A 9418-nucleotide genomic window follows, 5' to 3' on the forward strand; every position below is an offset into this window, starting at 1 on the left:
CTTATAAACATTTAACTGAAGTACATAAATATTGATTTTCAGATCGTATTAATTTTAGCAAAGTGCAGTGATAGAAATATTAACATTGTGTGCTATTTAAGAAAAACTACAAATTTTTTTTTTCAAAGTAATATCATTAGACTGTCCTGATCTTTGATGTTGTATGTGAAATACTTTCTCTGTCCCAAAATAATAGTTGCATTTCTTTCACAAGTAATTTGACAATAAACGATACAGAAAGGAATATACTTATAACACTAATACACCACACCAAGCAGATGCTATTGACAGTACAACTGCACCTGATCACTCAACACGTTCCAAGGCAGCAGGAGCCGATATGGCAATATCGGAATCACACTGTAGAACAAGAGGTATTATTAACAGGAAAAGCACCCGAAAGGGCATATACAATGATTACATCAAATTTTTAAATTATTCTTTGCTAATTTGCGTGATGCTTTTGGTCCTTTTTGAACACAACCCAATATAGTATTTTTCGCAGCACTTTCCACAGAGCGAACATGTGCAATTCTCGTTTGGTAAGTGGAATTTCTTATTGCTACATAACTTGTGGTGGTAGCCATGAATGGCTAGTCTTGTGATTGTCTCTTTGTTCTTCGTTAGCGTTTGTCCATGATCTGTCTTGCATTGCATCGGTACTGTAAAATTCCAGTGCCTGGTAAGCGTCAGTAGATGGCAGGCTGAGCTTATACCTGATATCCTCTATGAAGGAGGTCTCTCTTGTTAATTCATAGGCAAGTCTCGATGGTGCATACTTCCCTATTCGCAGGCAGTGCTTTATGAATCTTGCTTTCACCTTTTCAATTCTCTCGAGGTTATTGTACGTTAGATTTTCCCATATTAGTTCTATGCCATATGTTATTGGTGTTATTGTGGCGTCGAAAAGAGTCATAGCTGTATTCAGCGATAAGCGATGTAGATTCTTGAGTCCACATGTTTTTAATAGCCGTTGTCCTTTCTTCCACAAGGTAGCTGAATGATCAACCCATTGTCTGCAGGGTGATGCCTAGGTATTTAAATTTATTAACCACTTCCATCTCTTCGTTGTTCAATAACAGCATGTCCTTTGGTGATGCTGTTCCCCCTTTCCTGAATGTCATCTGTGCTGATTTATTCATGTTTATCTTGAAACCATTCTCCAGTGCCCATTTTGCCAGGGCTTTTAATGTCGCCTGTAATTTCTCTTTGTTGGGGTCCGCTATGACCATATCGTCTACGTACATCTCCGTTGTATTTCGAAGGATATTGGTGATGTTCGCAGTGCCTATATTAAACAGTGTTGGGCTGATGGGGTCCCCTTGTAGTAGACCATTTGTCTGCCTGATTTTGTTAGATGTTGTTATTCCATCATCTACTACAATGTCGTATGTCAAGACGTCTTCTATTATTTTACTAATGTAGTGTGTCTTTCCAATCATGTCTTCGATGTTTTGCAGTAGTTTTCTGTCTATAAGATCAAAAGCCTTTTTGTAATCAATGAAGACTGCGTAGTATTTTCAGTTGGGCATTCTTAGTGCTCATTCTGAAATTTTACAGCTTGTTTTGTTTATACCCTTCCTGAACCCAAATTGGCATTCTGGTATTTTTGAGTCTACTTCCTGTTCAAGTCTCCCCGTTAGTATTTTAGTATAGATTTCGAAGATGTTATTCTCCAGTGCTATTCCTCTGTATGAATTTGTCATTTGTTTCCCCTTTACCTTTGTATAGCATTTTGATCTTCGCAGTTCTCCAGCTTTCCGGTATTGTCCCTGATTGCAGGCATTTGTTGAAGAGATTGGTCCATAAGGGAAGTAGTATTTCCAATGAGTCTTAAGATTTCCATGCAAATATTACCTGGCCCAGGGGCTTTCCTACTTTTCGCTTTAGTGATGTCTGCGATCTCTTCTGGTGTTATCGTTAGTGGATTTTGAATCCGTTCCTCAGTTACGCTTCTGCACACAGCTACATTAATGTTCTGTTGATTTAGTTTTCTTGAAGTGTTCTTCCCATTCTTTCATCGGTATAACTGTGGCTTGTGTTACATTTCGTTTCTTCAGGGCAATGAATGGGTCTATCTTTGCTGCTTCTGCGATTCTATTCGCTTCTATGAATGCAGTTTTTGTTTCCTTCAAAAGTTGCTTGTAATTTCTCCTCTTAGTTGCATAGGTTTAAAGATCTTCATCTCTTCCTGTTGTTTTGGCTACGTATAACGCTTCTAGTGTGTCTGTACGTATTTTATAACATTTTTCATTAAACGAGGGCTGAGCTCTACGTTGTCTTCGTGGAATAAGAGCTTGTTGAAGTATGTTATTGATTAGTTCTAATGCTCCAGTTGTGTTGCCCTCATCTATGAGCTGCGCTGAAGTTTCTAGTTGCGTCTCATTTTGTTTGAGGATATTTATATCAATCTTTCTTGATGGTCTGTCGTTGATGGTCTTAGTCATGTATTTTGTCTGCATATTTTCTATTTCAAACGTAGTTTCATTGGGAATATGTTTTCTGATTGGTGCTGCAGAAGACGACCATAAACCTTCTTGGGCCAGATTTCGAACATATTTTCCTCTATAAAATACTAAATCAACTGAACTGGTGCTGTTGTGTGCGAAGTATGTTTTGAGTTCTGGGTCGTTTACAAGTTTGAAGCCTTCCTCGCTGAGTGTTTCCAGAATCAGTTCAGTCTTGTTACTGATTTTATCTATTCTGCAGTTAAGATTCCTGCTAAAAGGACTGACTCATCATGTTTCACCTCCGTCAATGCTTTCATTAGGTGTTCTATTGCATCTTCCGTTGTCCAGTGTGGGGGCATGTACAGGCCTACTGTTGTGAGAAGTGTTGTTCTTGTTATTAGCAGATTGTCTTCTTTCGTGGCGCTGGTTATCTTTCCAATAGTCGGTTTGAAGAAACATGAAACACCTCCCTCCGGCCTACCGTCAGTAGACTTTGCGAATGAATGTGTACTGTAAAATCCTTAGATGTGTATTGGTTCTAAAAGGAAAGTCTCTGTTGCAATTATATCTATGTTTACAAGTGTCTCGTGGGGAATATGTATCAAGGCATTTCTTGCACCTTCTGTGTTCCATAGCAGTAGTTTTAGCTGTGTAGTTTTATTAGTGTTGGGGCGGAAATTCTCATTCATTTCTTCCTTGGCTTCGCATGAAGCAAAATCTTCGGAATACTATATCCTTTGGCCAGAAGTCTGCTCTATATACAAGATCCATATATTTGTATGGTATCCCTACCTTGAAGGATTTCCTGTTGCCAACCGTTCTGAGTTCTTCACATTCTGTCTCCCCTTCTATTTTGTTTTTCTCTAGATATTTCTTTATTGATTCTGTTGAAGTTCCCTTGCTTGCTCTACCAATAAATAGCCAGACTTTTTGTTCCGCAGCCCTTAGCTCGTAGCTATCATCCGGTTTGGTTCCTATGGATTCATCTGCTTTCCGTTCCTGTCTCGTATCTTGGTCCTTTCTGCTACAGTGTCCCGGTCATTCTCATTCTTCCGTTGTGTAGAAATGTCCTGTATCAGTTCACTTTTGTTGTTGCAGTTTCTGTTTCCTCATGTGAGGCAGGTTGTAACAGTTCTTTCCATAAACCTTAATGCATTCAACCATAACTTGTTGCAGGGTCAGGAAAACATTGAGTGTCTCAGCAGGAAGGTCGTTGAAGGCTTTATCAACAGCAGTAACAAGTTCATCTACTGTGGATGTTGCCTCTTGATATTGGAGAGACTGTATGGCATGGAAGAAGCAGAGATCTAGGACATTTATATCTGGGCTATTTGGAGGCTGACAGTACAATTGTATGGTCAGACCAGTATTAGAAGCGGCAGCTTTAAACTCAGGATCAGACGGATCAATGTGCGGTTTTGCATTATCCTGTTGTATGTAGATGGGTTTTGATGCTGTCCATGAAGGCCATTTTAACTGGATAGCAGGAAGAACTTTATCGATGAGCATCTTTCTGTATTCGTCCTGTGCAACAGATTGGATAGGTTTCATACCCAGTGTCCCCCGAGGCTTATTTTTGCTACTGAGTTTTGCTGGTTCCTGGACGATGAATGGAAATACCGCAAGTTTACCATCAAAGTACTGGTTACGCATTGAATCAGGACGGGGACGTGCCACTGCTGCTAGAAACATCACCTTCATAATGAAGAGATTATTCTGACAGGTTTGATGTGGATAGGGTTCTTTAGCAGCAAGGTAAAATAGTCCTTTATCTGCAGTCATGTAAAACCATTTTTCATAAACATGAATCCGATCAAAAATGTCCTGAAATCTTGTTCTGCGTATCAAAATTGCTGGATCAAACACTGACAAACGAAATTGCAAACGTTTCTGTTCTCCTGTGAAGTTCAGTGTTGGTTTTAGTTTTGATGAATGTCATCGAACAGCTTTTTCTTGGATTCTGTGATGCATTGTTGATTTTGCCATACCCAAAGCAATAGCTACAGGTCTGATAGTCTTTCTTTGATGCAATGGAATGTTTTTAAGTCTGTCCTGATCTATGCATTTCTTTTTTCTACCGACTCTCCCTTTCATTCTAGTGGAGACATTTGCAACTATGTTCTCATTCATTGTGGAGTTCTCACCTTGTTTCCATATGCGCTCTATGGACAGTCTATGAATGGCAGATTTCACTTGTGATTTGTTTAAAATTGCCATTAACAATAACTTTGTTTTTGCAGATCAAATACTTTAAAGAGTCCATTTCGAATCCTAGTGCAGTGTTATAACCAAGACCACGAGTGCTCCTAGATCATCCAGATCTTCTAGATATTCTAGACCTTCTCAGAAGATGGTGCCACTATGAACGAACATTGCGATCCCGCAGTGTACCAAGACCAGCTCAATCCCAGGAGAAATACTTGTTGTAACTGCTGTGCTGAGGTGATGTTGAATTCTGATTTTATTTTATAAATAAACTTTTGAGCAAAGTTAAAACATTCTATTATACTTATTTTACTTCCCTCTCCTCTGTAACAAATCTGATAGACTGGACATCCCTTTGTCGGGTCTCTTGTTCAGCTAGTCGTCGAAATCAACTTTTACTGTTACAGTATTGGTCCAGCAATAAAGCATTTTGTATTGGATGATTAGGGGTATGAATACTTTTGTCCATGTCTGTATATCTTGTCATATTGGGCTCTCTGTAGCCTGTAAACATGAACTGGCCTGAGTTCTGCTGAACTGAAACAAGCATTGTCAGAGATTACATGATCTTAATTAACTCCATCTTTGCAAAGGTGGACCAATTGACCTGTTCATTTTAGACTCTTTGTTGGCAGCTTTTTTGCAATGGTGTGATTTCTCGTTTAGACAGTGCATGGACATTCAGGAAAACTGATTACCTGCATAAGCTATGCTGAGTATAAGAACAGGCTTCTCTGTGAAGTTCCAACTAATGTTTTCTTCCCTATTAGAAAACTGCTATAAAACAGAGCTGGAAGACTTCCAATGTTCCCCGACATCTGCCACTGCTGTGTATCTCTGAGTGGCCCTGGGTGAAACTCTGCACTGAATCTCTGCCTCCTGAATGTTAAAATTGTTGCTGTCTTGATGTGTGAATATGCCATGGCAGAATGAAGTGGCCAGCTTCATGTGTTTCGTGCCTGACTTCATTGTAGAGTATTCATATGGGAACAAATGGAAATAGTTCGTGCTGGGATTTTGACCTTAGCTGTTATGAATTTTGTATCCTACAGCTGACAAGTTGCTGTGTGGAAGCATGCTGTGTGCTTATAATTTCATAATAGTGCTGTATGAAAGTGCATATTGTAAGGAGAGGACAGACTGATGCAATGAGTGTGAACTATGGGCTGTGTTGCAAAACTTGCCCAGGAACATAGAAGACTTCTTACATTTCATTACATTAGGAAATATAATTTGAAAATTGAACATTTTTGTCCTCAGATGTGACAATTTATTTGTTAATCTGTGCAAAGCTGCCTGCCTGGTGGCCATGATTAACGTGTGAAGTCTATATGGTCTGGCACTGTGGTTGAAAAACATTTAATCATAAGAATGTTGGCTGGCAGGATAGAGGAGGTTGTGGTATACAATATTTAATTAGATTGTGTGCCAAAAGCCAGGATTAACTTGCGGAGTGAGGGCATATGATGCTGTTGGCAATTTGTCCATTGGAAGGGGGTGTAAAGCATTTAGCAGACATCAGTGGTATTTGGTGCGAGTAGGTTATATGCTGGCACTGGGTTTTACCATCTCTCTTTCTGCTATCATATTTTCACATTTATTTCATCTTACTAATTCCTGAGGTTGTCAGGAAGGGCATCTGGATATAAAAAACTTATTATAAAGATTCAGATATTCTTTCTGCTTTTGACTTACAAGGGGACATTCCCTAATTGTCACCACAGATTTTGCTCAAATTTATAGAACATGCAGGGCTTGGCTAGAAATAAAAGTACCCTAAGTGGGAACTCCAGATGGCCAAGCGTATAGAAAATAAAAATGTTGACGTGGCTCTCGCACTGTATAAGCCACTTATGTTAGTGTGCACGCCAAGCAGTAGTTGGCGTAGCGGTAAGAGCTCGGACTAGTAATTGGACGGTCGTGGGTTCGACTCCCTGTGTGGAGAACATTCTCAATCTTTATATTATTCATTTATTTTAATTGATTTTATTTACTTATTTATATGCAAAAGGCATATAGGATGTCATTTTTTAATGAGCGCACAATTGTAGAAAGTTTGGAGTTGCAAACATTCTCGATGTGTTAAAACAGAAATTCTTTTTTCTCCTATATTGGTTATCACCCTTCGTTGGGGAATGTGCCATAAACTTGAATAACGGTTTTGCTGTAGGATTAGTTTTAACCTGACAAGTGAATGTTGCTCCTGGTGGCTGTACACACATTTTTGGTGCGGGTAGAAAAAAGTGACAATGAAATCCCAATTTTTTACCTTTTCTATGCCTTTTGCATATAAATAAATAAAATGAATTATTCACATCTTTGCTTAATTGGAAAATGAATAATATAAAAGTTGACAGAAAAAAATTAGTCTTCACACAGGGAGTCGAACCCACGACCATCGAATTACCAGTCCGAGCTCTTACCGCTACGCCAACTACTGCTCGGCGTGCGCACTAACATAAGTGGCTTATACAGTGCGAGAGCCACGTCAACTTTATTTTCTATACACTTGGCCATCTGGAGTTCCCACTTAGGGTACTTTCATTTCTAGCTAAGCCCTGCATGTTCTACAAATTTGAGCGAAATTGGTGGTGACGAGTAGAGAATGCTCCCTTGTTAGTTTATTTATAAACTACCTAGAAAAAATAATTTAAAAAAAACATTGTACAGTATTATACTTGAAAAAGAAAAAACTCAATTTAGAATGACATTTTTGTTCTTAACAGATCAGATTCTATCAAATCACACTAAAATGCTTAGAAATATTTATATTTTTTATCTTTAAAGAATGAAACATGTCATTCTATACTGAGTTTTTTTTTAGTATAACACTGCACTGTTTCCTAGTTAAGGTAGTTAATAAATGTATTACTCAAAATTAGTTTTGGCAGACTGAGGAACCTAACAGTTTTAAATTATTCATCTGATTGTCATCAATTGTAGCTGTTAAAGTAGAATAATGCAATACACCATACTTCCTACAAATTGATTAATTTTTATAAGTGTAATTTTTAGATTGTGAAAGGTTGTTTTGATACCTATTGTATATTTAGTTTAAATCTTATGGTTATATGTGAAACTTGATATTTATGAATACATTAAAGTTGTATTTGAATAAAGTGTTCCAAGAATTACTTAGGTCTTGACTAATAAAATTTAAAAACAAAGGACTTCTTTGAAACTTGTAAAACTGATTTTCAGGTTGTAAGTCAGGAATTGTTGGTAGACTTCAATCTAAAGCTTTATAATGAAACAAGATTTGTAGGACAATAATTTTGACTTAAATATTAATTAGTTGTTCTTTTGTTACAGCATGAGAGAAGAACTGTTGGTATGAGAATGTCCAATTCTGTAACTTCTGTACAGAAATCTCTTGAAATCAAAGGCCCAATGATTCTGAAGGTCAACATGGTGGCAAAGTGCTGAGTGTACTGAGGAATGAGGGCATCCTAGTAGTCCAGATACAGAAGTACTCTTTGGATCAAGAGCTGTCCCATTCTGCAGACACATGGTCAGGGAAGTTTGCAAGGACACTGACTTGAGTGGTGCAGTAAGAAAACCTGGTGGACTGTTTTGTAAAGGTCACTGGTTTTTAAAATATTACTGCTTGTAAAATGAAAATTAATTTTTTTGCTTGTGCATATTTTACTTAACAATATAAGCTGATAAAATGTATTAATGTCTGACTTTCTTTAATAAATGAATTTGTATCAAATGTTCAATTTATCTTCATTATCACAGTCACATTCCCTCCTTATTAAAAAAATACCTTTCTAACATGTTTTTCACATCTTTTTTTCCAAGCTGGCATGAGAGAGAACATATTTACACTTATTAGCTGTCCAAATTTTTGTATCAAAAAATTGGGACTTTGCTTTTTTTTTTTTTTTTTTCTTTTTCCAATTTTTAGGCCTACAGATTCCTTCTCTAAATATCTTCAGATTAAAAAAAAAATTACTTTCTATATAAAACTCAAATATTAGAAACAATAAGCAAAAATTTGAAAAATTCCTTTATTTTTTTTAAAAAAATACAAAAATTATCTGGAATTTACAAAAAATCAGCAATTTTGGCAAAAAAAAAATTCCTAAAAATATATCCTAAGTCCAACACCTCATTTCAAGTGTCCAGCCCCAGCGTTGAAACTTCTATGAATCACGGAGTGTCCTGTTCAAAAAAAGAAAAATAAAGAAAAAATTAAACTAGTGGGGACATGTGAACAGAGAAATATAAAATGCATGAATCTAGGAACCACCTAAAATTCACTGCATTCTGTAAATCACTTTGCCTACAAGAACTACTCAGTACTGAAAACAAAAAAATACATTTATCTGAAACACAAGTTCAGCAATACATTTTATACTACTTTCTAAAAACATGACCTTGTTCATTTGCTGTGCAAGTAAATCAACATGAGGATGACTCATTTGAATGCCTTCAAATATAACTCCACTGAACCTGTTAACTTAGATGGTAGTGTGCTGCCATTCCAAACCTAACACTGCAAGTCATTCCTATCAAGGCAACTACAGTACTTGAAAATCAATTAAAACCTACAACCTGTTTTCCAGTCAGTGACTGGGTCAGGGATGGCTGGAATGAATGAATGAATGAATGAAGCCCCTATCTTGCGGCGAGAATTGGAATTGTGCTGGCTGCCGAAGCCTGTTGCATTCCTCTGGGGTAATGATTAATGACTGACAGATGAAATGAAATGATAATGGACAGTGTTGCTGGAATGAAAGATGACAGGAAAACCGGAG

The 9418-nt window shown here is 37.3% G+C and overlaps 1 long non-coding RNA gene across 1 annotated transcript in view; it reads left to right on the forward strand.

Moving 5' to 3' along the window:
• LOC136872527 (uncharacterized) overlaps positions 1-8298 on the forward strand; it is a 71969-nt gene extending 63671 nt beyond the window's left edge. The window contains exon 3 of the long non-coding RNA XR_010859938.2: positions 7968-8298. This is a non-coding gene — a long non-coding RNA (uncharacterized lncRNA). The remainder of the gene's footprint in view (positions 1-7967) is intronic.
• The last annotated feature ends 1120 nt before the right edge of the window (positions 8299-9418 follow it).

This window comes from Anabrus simplex, chromosome 4 (assembly GCF_040414725.1).
Source record: "Anabrus simplex isolate iqAnaSimp1 chromosome 4, ASM4041472v1, whole genome shotgun sequence".
Classification (NCBI taxonomy): domain Eukaryota; kingdom Metazoa; phylum Arthropoda; class Insecta; order Orthoptera; family Tettigoniidae; genus Anabrus; species Anabrus simplex.